At 35.9% G+C, this 13,425-nt stretch overlaps 1 long non-coding RNA gene across 1 annotated transcript; it reads right to left on the bottom strand.

Annotated features, from left to right (window-relative positions):
* Positions 1–678: 678 nt before the first annotated feature.
* LOC141611490 (uncharacterized) lies at positions 679–10,021 on the bottom strand. The gene is made up of 3 exons (XR_012528634.1): positions 9,728–10,021; positions 9,551–9,619; positions 679–1,027 (listed from the first exon to the last, which is right to left on the bottom strand). It is a non-coding gene; the product is annotated as an uncharacterized LOC141611490 (long non-coding RNA).
* Between the last annotated feature and the right edge of the window lie 3,404 nt (positions 10,022–13,425).

The following is a 13,425-nucleotide window of genomic DNA, read 5'->3' as shown; positions in this document are numbered from 1 at the left end:
GACAAGTATAAACAAAAAGATAAAACTTAAAAACTTAAAACAGATAAACCCGTGAATTTCACGGGTCACAAACCTAGTAAACTTATTAGAGCAATATCAATAGAAAAACTCTATATAAAGTTCTTCTCATGTTATATCATATTTGTCTATTTCTAATATTTAAGAACTTTAATGCACAATAGAGGAAATTTGTTTTCCCTTGGAAATAGACAAAGTTTTAAGACACTTCACATTTTCTATGCATTGTCGTTGGTCATCACATTTCCATATGCTTATCAACCTAGTTCTTATTTTAAAACTCAATTCTTAAATTTTTTTTGGTGGAAATGTGAATATCATTAATCAAAGAGATTACACCAACTTTATGATTTAGTAGATCAACTTTCTAAATAAAATTCTTGTTGAAGATCTCAAAAAAAAAGAGCTACTATTACTAATGCTCTTATATCTCGATTGAAAAAAAGTGGTCTAGCAATATTCGTGGAGCACTTCATTTTCCAGTGTAAATATCACTGCAAAAAATGAACCTTACTTCAGGCGTTTTAGACTTAGCCCCAAACGGCCGGTTCGGGTTGTTGGGGGGGGGGGGGGATTGGTGATTAGGATCGGATATAGATAATTTTTTTTTTTTTGTGAATCAGGGCCGTCTGGGAGGTTACGGTGGCCCTGTGTAAAATCTGAAAAAGAGGCCCCAAATATTATACATTAGGGAAAAAAACTTATATAAAGGAAAATATTTCAACATCCTGCCCAAAATATTGATACAATCCAAGCCAATTAAACAATTACAAAGTTTCATTTCTTCAGCAACGAAGCTCTTCTCGCGTTTCTTGCTGCGAACTCCTCAATTAATTCTTCATAACAAAATTTATCCAAAACTTGATTCTCGATAGCAATCATAGCTAAACCATTGAGACGATCTTGTGACATAGTAGAAAGCAAATATTATTTCAACAACTTCAGTTTCGGAAAACTTCGTTCGGCAGTTGCAACCGTCACTGGAATTGTCAAATCCTATATGCTGTCACTGCATTAGGGAAACAACCACCAACGTTTTTCATATGATTCAAAATAGCAAGCGGACCCATGTTTTTTTCAGGCATGAATTCTCGAAAAAATTTCAAATCCAAATACAATGCATGTCCATCAATATCAGACTGCCCATTATTCTTAAGTGTGTTCTCAAGATTAAGACAACAAGACTCTAATATTGAATCATCTAGCGAACTCAATTTCTCAGTGGTAAACATAAAGCCAAATATATTTTCAAATTCTTGGTATTGTTCAAATCTGGTTTTGAGAGATGATATTGATTGATCAATAAGAAATAAAAAATAGTTAACTCTAAATGATTCCTCTTCTGATAAACTTGGTGAATCGTCAACATTCTCATCAAATTGCCTTTTTCTTCGAATTTCACGTCGCTTAGGGAAAACACAATCAATGTTCATTTCTTCAGCAATATGTCTGGCTGTTTCTATAGCTTTAGAAAACCCATATTCTCGATACTTTTCAAAGGTAGAAACTAATGCCTTTACTTATAGAATAGCAACATCAATTACCATATTCTTTAATTGTAAATTTTTAATAACCTCATTGACAAAATACTTTATTTTATACCAAATAACTATTGACACCAAAAATGCAAAGTTGCCAAGTTCATTCATTGCTAAAGATTTAGCTTCACCTCTAATTTTACAATCATTATCAATTTCTCCCACCCGAAGCAACGCTTCTCTTATTTCCGACATTTGAAATCTTATAGCTTTCACACTATTAATACGACTTTCCCAACGAGTAGCTGACAAGGGTTTAGGAGTTATACCCGGTACATTATCCTTCAAAATATCCCACCTTTTGTTACAATGGGCAAATATTGTGTACACGCGTTGTATGGTTCCAAAAATGTCTCTAGCCTTAGTACATGTATTAGCTATGTCACATAATGCTAGGTTCAAACTATGACAACCACAAGGAACATAAAAAGCTCTAGGATTTATATCAAGCAATCTCTTTTGCACACCTTGATGTTTTCCTTTCATATTAGACCCGTTATCATACCCTTGGCCTCTAATGTTATCTATCTCAAGATCAAGAGACTTTAATTCATTTTGCAAAGCATTAAAAAGTCCTAACCCACTAGTATCATTCACATTTAAAAATCCTAAGAAATACTCTTCAACTCGAAATTCATCCAAAGATGTATCCACGTACCATAATATTATAGACATCTGCTCTTTATGACTAGTATCAGGCGTACAATCAAGTATAACAGAAAAAAACTTTGATTGCTTAATGTTCTTGATGATTTCAGATTTTAAGTTAGAAGCAAGCAAACTTATCAACTCATTTTGAATTTTGTGACCAAGATAATGACGATGAGTATCAGTATTTGTTATGCGACTAACATGTTGTTGAATAATAGGATCAAATTCAGCCAACATCTCAACTAATCCTAAAAAATTACCATTGCTATTTTGATACAACTTCTCATTAGTGCCACGAAATGCTAAATTATGTTTTCCAAGGAACTTTACAATTGAAATTGTAACACCCGTGAATTTCCCATTCTGACATTTAAAATTTATTAAACTGTTTGACTGCTTTATTTTATATTTTCGAATTATTCAATTTAATTAATTTTATGTCAAACACGATTTGTATAAACGTATTATATAAAAGCTCATTTTTATAAAAATACTTATTATTAAATTATATTCTTGAGGCATAATTTATATAAGAATATATGTATACATATTTTTGATCGGATAATAATAATGACCGTAATAATAATAATTTTCGTCTTAATTCCCGTCCGGCATAAGACCGTCACATTTCACTTTGTACCTACTTCAATCCGAACCAACCAGAAATCGACAACATGCTCACATTATATATATATATATATATATATATATATATATATATATATATATATATATATATATATATATATATATATATATATATATATATATATATATATATATATATATATATATATATATATAGTGTAAAGATCAAGTGAGTCCATGTCTTACACTTGAGTCCATAAGTTCTCCTTAGAGCCCTTGGATGAGGGAAAAGGATGGCTGGGATTTACACAAGAAAAAAGGGGATTAAAGTTAATTAAACCACTCTCTCACTACCCAAACTAATTAATTCTAATTAATCACTAATTCAATATATATACATTTTCCTCCCACCTAACTTATCTCTCATCTACACAATTCCCTCATATTTTATCTCAAAAACCTCTCATCTCTCAAAAACCAAAAAAATTCAAAAACCAAAAAATCAAAAAATTTCCCCCATTTTCCCTTCCCGCCGCCAATAACCCACCACCACCACCACCACCACCACCACCACCGCATACCCACACCCACCACCACCACCGAACCTACTCCACTCCCGTCGCAAATACCGCCACACACCACCACCCGCCTTCTAACCACTCTTATCCACCACCCAGCCACCGTCACTTTCTGACCACACCTACACCACGCACCATACCCTGATGGTACACCGCCTCCCTCCATCCACCGAGCACCACCAGATCTGCAACCATTACGGCTCTAGCCACGCCGACCACCAGCCAGCCACCACTCCTCACCACCCCACTGCCGCCTCCTTCTACCACGCACCACAGATGCACACCACCACTCACCCTCATGCACAACTACCACCACTCCGTCTCGCCCTCACCCTCACCCTCACACCATCCACCCGACTTTCTCGCCGCCGTCCAACACCCACCCAACTGATCAGATCTGCTTTTTTTTTGTTTTCATTCTCGTTTTTTTTGTTTGTTGGGTGGTTGGCTGTGTCGTGGTTGGGCTTTTTTTGCTTCGTCTTTCAGTACTTATTGATGAACTTTCAAAATCAAAAATTATCCCAACGAAAAGGAACACAAAAAAGATCTTCATTCTGTTGTTTCCTTTCAAATTGAATTCACATAAACTAATTATAGTTTTGTACGTAAATGCTTCATTTTATGTACAGTTATTTAAGATCTATTTTTTTTTAAAATATAGGATAGTGGTGGGTATTTTTTTAATGTTTAAATTTTTAGTTTAAATTTGTATTTAGTTTCTTTTCTTTTATTTGAGATTTGTTTACATTTTTTTTATTATTGTGTTGTAGATGTTGTAGTCATAGAATTACTCTTTTTTCTACTAAAATTACTCTTTTTTCGGCTAAAATTACACTTTTTGTTGTTAGAATTACACTTTTTTCTGTTAGAATTACACTAGTTCTTATTTTTATTTTGTGAGATATTTTTATTTTAGTTTTAGATGTACAAAATAGATCTAAGATTATTTGTTGATTTTAATCTTAGATATATTTAAAATATAGTCTTATTTTTAAGGTATTACACTTTTTCCATTAAAATTACACTTTTTTTTTATTAAAATTACACTTTCTTTTGCTAGAATAACACTTTTTTCTGCTATAATAACACTTTTTTCGACTAAAATTACACCTTTTCTGCTAAAATTACATTTTTTGTTGTTGTTAGAATTACACCTTTTTCTGTTAAAATCACACTTTTCTCCATTAAAATTACACTTTTATCTGTTAAAATTATACATTTTTTTGCTAGAATAACACTTTTTTCGGCTAAAATTACACTTTTTGTCGTTAGAATTACACTTTTTTCTGTTAAAATTATACCTTTTTTTGCTAGAATAACACTTTGTTCGGCTAAAATTACACTTTTTTGTTGTTAGAATTACACTTTTTTCTGTTAAAATTACACTTTTTTTTTGCTAGAATAACACTTTTTTCGGCTAAAATTACACTTTTTGTTGTTAGAATTACACTTTTTTCGGTTAGAATTACACTTACCTCTATTTGACTAATGTTACACTCTCCATGGACTTGGTCATATTCTCATATTCTCATTGGACTAATGTTACACTCTCAATGGACTAAAATTATATTCTCAAAGTGGATTTGAAATTATATTTTTTCGGATTAAAATTACACTTTTTCGGACTAAAATTACATTCTCCTTGACTAAAAATAACAATCTCATTGGACTGAAATTACACTTACCTGGACTAAAATAACACTTTTTGTCATTAAAATAACACTCGTAAAATGCTAAATTACAATAACTTGTGATAAAATGACAAAAATTCAAAATATTATTCGTTAAAATCACTCGGAAAAGATTGAAGTTAAACTTATAAAACGCTAAATTCTCGAAAATATTCCCTAAAATTACACTTTTTGCTGTTAGAATTACACTCGTAAAATCCTAAAATGTCGAAAACTTGTCTCGAAAAAAAAAAACGAAAAAAACGAAACAGTCGAAAACTTGTCTCGAAAAAAAAAAAAGAAAAAAACCGAAACAGGAAAAATGTTAACAAAATTTTCATAAACTTTGAAGTATAAGACAAAATATGGTGTTAATTGTGTATAATAATGAATTAGTGAATGTATTATTAAAACTAGAGAAAGAGAAGTGAATTAATTAGTATTAAGTGTGTTTTTTGCTTTCAATCTCAACCTTCCACCATGCATGATCCAAGGGTTGTGGAAGGGACTTATGGACTCAAAAAAAAAGGGACTTAGAAGAACTTTGCTCATATATATATATATATATATATATATATATATATATATATATATATATATATATATATATATATATATATATATATGATTATTATTATTATATGTGGTTGTGTGTGTGTCATAATACCGCCCCCACCCCCTCATTTCTTCTCCTCCCTCTTTTCGAAAGAACAGAACAACAACAGTAACACAGCAGCAGTCCGTACCACCATTTTTACGCACCTTCAACCATAGATCCCTCCTCCTTTTCTCAACCAAACTCTCTAATTTTTATACCATTCTCCTCCTCTTTCCTTCCTCATTATTTTAAGGTAAGAAAGCTTCGACTTTGTTGAGGTTTTGAAAATGCCGTCTTAAATGACAACTCGATTTCTTGTCTTAATCGACTCGTTTTTCCTCCGTTTAGCTGAAGACTGAAGAAAGGCTCATGCTTTTGGACGTTTACTCGGAAATTCGTGAAGTTAAAGGTAACGGTGATAGGTTACTCGACAAAATGTCAAAACTCCGTCTTCTATGTCGTTTTATATGCTCTGGTTTGGTAAAGGTTATTTCTTTGTGTTTTTCGCACTCATATGTTAATTTCCATCTCATCCTTGCTTTAAATTCCGTCTTGACGCCGAACTGAAACGGGGTTACTGGTTTTTGGTTTTAGAACCGTGACAGCGATGAACATGACCTTTTCGAGTATGGTTAGGACGGATTAAAAGGGGCAGTAATCATGCTTTAGTCGCGTTTTGCCTACGTCTTCACGTGGTTTTCATTTCCATCTTAAATTTGAGTCGTTGGGTCTATCTAGTGCTCTCTCTTTTGCCGTGGAACGATGGTGGTTGGACGGTGTTTATGGGCGGTTGTCAGACCGTGGTGAGCTGCCCAAGGTGGCTCCTTTGAGCCGTGGGTTGGGAGTAGTTTTGACTCGGGTGTTGGAGCCGTTTTGCAGGCCGTTGGCAGCCGCATAATGGCAAATGAGTGGACTGTTGTAGGCGGCCATGGGACGATAGTTAAGTGTTGAAATGGGTTATGTTGGTTTGGGAAGCAGGTTGCGGGTTGAGTTTGGTTGTTTGGGGTGATAATAGAGTGGTTAAAACGTGTGGTATAATTAGAGTTTACAATATCCGTCATAAGCTTGTCTCGTTTTGATTATTGCTACACGATCTTGTTGATGGCTACTTGTATAGAAGTGGCCTGTCGTGGCCTACTATTGGCCTGGCCGTGGCCTAGGCAGTGGCCTAGCTAGTTACGGGTTGAGGCCGCGTGTGGTTTGTTGCGAGGTCGAGTGTGAGGTTGCCATAAAAGCTTTTGAGCCGTGTCTATAAATTGTTGAGTGCTAGTTGGTTTATGTAAAATATTATTAATTTCCATCTCATGGTTTATATAACGTAACTCGTTAAATATCATTCATTTACATATTAATTTAATTGGATTTGTCATACCCATCCATTTGGGCTTAACTTGTTAAGTTAATTGAGCTTGTCTCTATTTTATTATTGGGCTATGTTTTGTGGTACATATCTTTGGTTACTCACTTTGTTTCCCTTCCTCTTTTTGTCCGATATTTGTTGTGCCTTATATTGGACTTGTTCATATCTCATGGTATTGGGTCAATTTTATAAGATGGTATGGCCTTATGAGTGGCCCGTTTGTGGTTGTCTATGTTTTAGCTCGAAATTCTTATAACGTAAATTATTCACTATCACTTATTATGTTTTATTTAACCGGCATATTAAATTATAAAATGGAATGTTCATTAATATAATACAAGCATGAGATATTTAATATAACTACTTGTAAGAGTCATACTTTTGATTATGTCTTGTATTGTTCGGTTGTGAGAGTCTCGGTCCTATCGGATACTAGAGGTGAGCTATAAGCCTTCTAGTTGCGATATGATCATCGGGATTGATGTTCCCATCCGTACTTATGGTGAGATGCAAGCCATAAGTAGGAATGTGACATTAGTGATCCCGTGTCATATGATATTCTATCGTGTCAATATTTGCATGATCATTCTTACTCTTACTGTGACTCGAGTGTGACGTTTTACATTGTATGACGACTTGACATTCCTTTTTACCCTTTTCGGACCTTTGGTTACAAGTGTGTGCCATGTTTCCGGATTGGGTTACCTTTCCTCTTTCGGACCTTTGGTTACGGGTGTGTGCCATGTTTCCGGATTAGGATATCCTTCCGCCTTTCTTCGGACCTTTGGTTACGGGTGTGTGCCATGTTCCCGATTAGAGGTTACTCGACCTTTGGTTAGGAGTGTGCCATGTTTCGAGTCTTGGATACGATTGGTATATCGTATGTCGAATCAGGTGACGTTCATCCCGAGAGTCTGGATCCAGGTTTAGACTAGGACCGTATTATGATCGTCGTCCTACCAGGAGGTTGGAGCCTAGGATGTAGTCTTGTGTGTGGTATCTCGGACATGCTTTAAAGGTAGCCTCTGAGCCGGATACTCCGTCTACACATTGTGTTGGTCTTACACTTGTGAGTTGTGTCAGTATGAGTTGGTTGACTTGGTTATTCTATCTTCTTGTTTGCATATTTATTCTAATGCATTATGCCTATCTCATCATGATTATCAATTATATTCTCTTGTTCTTTATTGTCCATATATGTTCCATGATCAGTATGTTTAATTAAGTATTTGTTTACTTGCATTTCGACATATTGTGGCTGGGAGAACCTTGAGTTACTCCCCACTGACTGTGGCGTTCATGTTTACATGAATGACGGGTTGTGAAGATGCTTACGTGGGGAAGACGTGTGGGCTAGCGAGAACTAAACCCTTGGATCTTAGTTTACTAGTTTAGAAACCCCTTATCTGTTTATTCGTGGGATATCTTTTCCCCGCTTTCTTGTCATTCGAGGGATATATTTTCCCTCACCTTGACTATCATGTTTGTATAAATTTAATCTTTATTTCCGCATTCTTTACTTATGTTTTGGATTTTAACGAACCCGCGCTTAAACTTTAAAAGTTTCAAAAATTTCCTAATTTTTGCATTAATTTATTAGTTATATTTTCCGCTTTATCGCGGGGGTTCACAGAAATAATTCTGACCATAACATTTTTCCAATGTTCCTTCTCTTTATAAACTTGTTTTTGATTCAGCTCGTCAATTGCTTTATTCTTACTTAGTCTCAAATACAATTCATACCAAGTAGTCATGTTCTTTACATGTTCAACACTCATTTCATGGTCTTTAAGTCTCACACTAAGATGACTCCAATCATTAAATCCTTTAATTAGTTACTAAATCACCCCTTCCTTGCAATTTTCTAAATAATTTACAACAAAAGAAAAAACACTCTATCAAGTTCTTTTGAATAAACAAGCCATTCTCTATCCCATTTTTCTCCACTTGGCAAAATTCTAGTATAAAAATTTGACGAAAAATGTCTTTTTGATCTATCTTTAGGACCATTTTCAATACTCAAATCTCGTTTAGGACCCTTAACTGCTAAATCGTCTAATGATTTAGCATCCAGTTTATCCCAATTCCGTGGATCAAAAATATCACCTTCAAAATTGACATTAAAATTCTCATCAGAATTAACTGATCAATATTATTAACATCTTGTTCACCACTTTCAGAAGGTACAGCACTAACATTATCAACATCATCATCATCAACGGGTTCAGAGTGCTCACTATTTGTTTCATCTGGTAGAGTTATGTCATCAATGTTATCAATGTTCTCATTCTCATTTAAATTGACAGCAATGTTATTTTCAACCTCTTTGATGATAAATTTATCAAGTGCTCCTTTTTTAGAAAGGGTTAACTCTTCAATTCTCTTTTTTCTTACGTTTTTCATAACCCGATTCATATTTTCGAGTTTGCAATGCATTCTAAATTTCTAATAAATATTCAAATTAGCAAACAAAATATGATCATTTGTGAATTAAAAGACGGCACAAATGCACAATATAATTATAAAGCAAAGAATTGTTAGGAAAACACCTATTATAATATTTCGTCGGGCACTAGACCACCATAGGTCTTCAAAGTTCCAACTTTTGTATCGTAAACCTGTAGAAAAAATATTAAAAAGTAGGCATGAAATTGATTATTGAAGAACAAAAGAGTGATTATACCATAAAAGTTAAAGCTTAGAAACATAATAAAAAGGGGATTTACCTTGGATCCTTGATAACTTGATTACAAACAAAAATTAACCATTAATAGTGGAAAATATTGTTGATTTGTTGATGAGAATGATGAGTCTCAAATGTTTGCAGTAGCTTTTAGGGTTCAATTGAACAAGAGATAGACTAAATTATGGAGAATTGATTTAGAATAGGAATATATTTCATGAATAAAAGAAGTATAATGTTAATTTAAGGTAGAATAATTCTTATAATTGAAGATGGAGAGATCTTAGGGATTTGATTAGAGTAGAAGATGGAAGGTTGTTTATTTGGGGATTATGGGGAAGCAGAGAACGCTTGATCAGTGATCACATATTAGGCAATTTTTTTTTTACTACATATCAGGCTTTTGAGTTGGGCCCTAAAAAATTGGGGGCCCTGTTCCTTGGTGCGGGTTGTACACCCATTAGGCCGGCCCTGGTGTGAATTATGTGACGGACTTGCTACATGCCTACATATAATCTGTAGCAAGTCTTTTAATTCTGCGACAAACCGTTCATAGCAGGTCTTTTATAAATGACCAAAACCAAAACAGACGCGACTCCCTTCATATCCTCACTCCAATAATTAAAACCCAAATCGCATCTCACGCCCCGACTCCACCTTAGCTGCTCCAACTGACCCCGCCACCACGTTCCGACAGCCGGACCGCCGACCGACCACCCTCCCTTCCTCGCCCATTCCTCCTTCTCTTCTCCTCTTCCTTTTCCCTTCTCCCTCCTCCCTTTAATTTCCTTCCTCCTATTCCATGCCAGACACTATAATTTGTAATATAATATTCCGTATTACCATAAAAGTGACTTTGTCGAGTAATAGGGCCACTCGATCGAGTGGTTTGGGTGGGGAGTTTCTGGTGGGTGTTCACTCAACTGAGTGAGTTCCCACTCGGCCGAGTAGGGCTCACTCGACCAAGTGGTTCGGTCACTCGGCAAAGTCGAGATGGTATGGGGAGTTCGCCCAATTTTGTTTTATTTAAACCTAGGGTTTTGGACCTTATATATATAGCGCATGTGCTGTCTCTATCACACTTTTCACACAGTGTGGACAGGGCTACCCGCGCGTTTTGGTTTCGAGGCGACGATACTTCTCCCACGGAACCTTGGTTTGCCAAAGCACGTCATGGGCCGTTACCGATTTGTGAGGCATTGAAACCGGTGAAAGGTTGAATAAGACTGCATTTGTGGAGTCTCCACCAATTTATTGTGGAAAATTGGAAACCGTTCGAATACCTCGTGCCATGTCAAGACACAAAGTAATGACATGAACACTAAGAATTCGTTACGCTTAGCATTCTGTCTAGAGTGACTCTTGAGATACCAATGAACACGGATGTCCAGAGATAACTGGAGTAAGGGATGAGGGTACGTATCAGGAAGTTCTTTAATTCGAACACCTAATCCCGCCCGCCTCGATAGCGGCCTCTACAAATGATTAGGGAAGTAGTTCATAATTGATATGTCGTCGATGTAATGCATGCAATGCAACAAACATGGATTAATCCTAGCATGTGAAATTAGACTATGTCGGTTAACACGTGTTTTAGCAAACAATTTGGTCGAAGTAAATGTTAGTGATGGTTTCAAATTATACCTCGCAAGTGCACGGTTGTCGTTGTGCAAAATTGAGGGTCGATCACACAAGGAGCTAGGAAGATTACTAATCGTTTTAATCCTTAAGCTTAGCTAAGTCGACAATAAAAGAATGAGGTTATTAATCTAACAACTAGACTAAACAAAATGAAAGGCAATTCAACAAGAGAAGTAAAAATGAGCAAGATAAGACTAAGTTGTAAATCAAATGATTAAAAGGCCTAGAACTCGGTTCTCCCACAACAATTCGTAATTCCACATCATGATTCCCTAGGCTAACTATTCGAGTAGACAAGTAAGGAGGAGATGACTCTAATTCGCCTAAGACCCCCCTCTCGGGTTCGAAATAGGACAGTAGCACTACCCACCAACCCCCCTCTCGGGTTCGAAGGTCAGAATCCCTAACTCAACACCCGACTACCCCAAAAACATGCATTTTCCCAAGGTATTCTAATATTTTTTTAAGGTCATTAAGCCCCCATCAAATTCCGGGTCATCCAACTCCTCCTCTCGAAGGTCGAATTCAAACACTAGTTAGAGGTACCCTCCCTCGGTTCTCCCTTTCGGTCTAAACCTAGGTTAGCAAAAGGTCCAAATTCCGGGTATCCGGTTCACAACCTAACCAACTCTCGTTGGTGGACAAGGGTCACAAATCGGCAATTCCCAAAAATCGGTCCATAAACCATGTCATTCCTCTAAACCACCCTCACCAACTTCCCCCAACAATTAGCCTTTATGAGAATCAATTAGTGAAATTACTCATGTCGGGTCAAACCGCGTCCTAGTGAAAGACTACTCACTATTCATGATTATTTTAACAAGGAAACTACTAAAGGTGGTAACTTTGACAATAAACATTATGAGATAAGGATTTCTACTATTAAGCATGCAATTGACAACAAGGAAGATGATATTAAACCAATTAAGCCTTGACTAAATGGAATTAAGCAAAAAGGAAGTAACTTTAACCACAAGTAAGGTAAATATTCAGAAACAAGGGAAGCATAAACTAAGGAAACATGAAATTAACTACTAAAACAAGGAAATAAATATGAGAAAAGGAGATATACCAACAAAGAAGAATAGAAATAACTTGATTAAATTGATTTCTTTTCAAAAATCTAAGAACAAGTGAGATCCAATATTCTTCCCAATTTTCTCTACCTACCCAATTTTTGATCCAAAAATAAGTGTAATGAAAGTTGTTCTTACAAGATTACCCATTTCCTATATATACCATGGGCTTAAAAACATCAAAATACAAACAATTCTCAAAAACAGCCCGGTTACTATTCCCAGCCGGTGTAACGATACACCGGCCGCCCCTTAGTTGCACCGGTTTGATGGAAGTTATACCGCCCGCTCATAAAGTTGCACCGGCTGACCAAAATTACACTGCTCCTGATCACAATGCACTGGCTAGGGAAAGGAGATACACCGACAAGGCTAAATGAGATGCACCGGCTACCCTTGAGTTCCACCGCGCCTGATCACAATACACTGGCTAGGGAAAGGAGATACACCGACAAGGCTAATCTTGACCCTTGGCTACCGAATGTTGATCGGTTTTGCATGGGAAAGCGTGCAACACTACAAAAAGCTTGGCAAATAATCCGGTGAGACTCATTTAGGCAAATTAATCATAAACTCGAGTAATTATCAATTAAGTGCACCAAAATTAGGACTAAAGCAAGGATTTTTGACACGAATGAAGGGGCGATAACGTAGTTATCAAATCTCCCCACACTAAATCTTTACTCGTCCTCGAGTAAGCTCAAGTATGATCAAAATGCAATACAAGTCGAGACTCCAATCCTAAAGTGAATGCACAATATAAGCACCACTTAATTATTCTACTACATAATCCGATTAAGTATTAGCGCACTCTACGCCCTTTCAACTCACGTAGTTATGCTTATGAGGTAAAGCACGACTCGTAAGGCAAGTAAGGTCTTGCAAGAAAAATGCAATGCAACCAACATGTAAGCACATTAGCAATAATAAGATGCATTAAACAAAAATGATCCACTTTCCTCATCTAAGTGGTCGGATTTTCAAGCAACAAAACATGGTCTTGGTCGGGAGTACCGTCTAAGAA

Source organism: Silene latifolia, chromosome 11 (genome assembly GCF_048544455.1).
Source record: "Silene latifolia isolate original U9 population chromosome 11, ASM4854445v1, whole genome shotgun sequence".
In the NCBI taxonomy this organism is placed as follows: Eukaryota; Viridiplantae; Streptophyta; class Magnoliopsida; order Caryophyllales; family Caryophyllaceae; genus Silene; species Silene latifolia.
The sequence above is the reverse complement of the archived record's forward strand: the minus strand, read 5'-3'. Positions and strand labels throughout refer to the sequence as shown.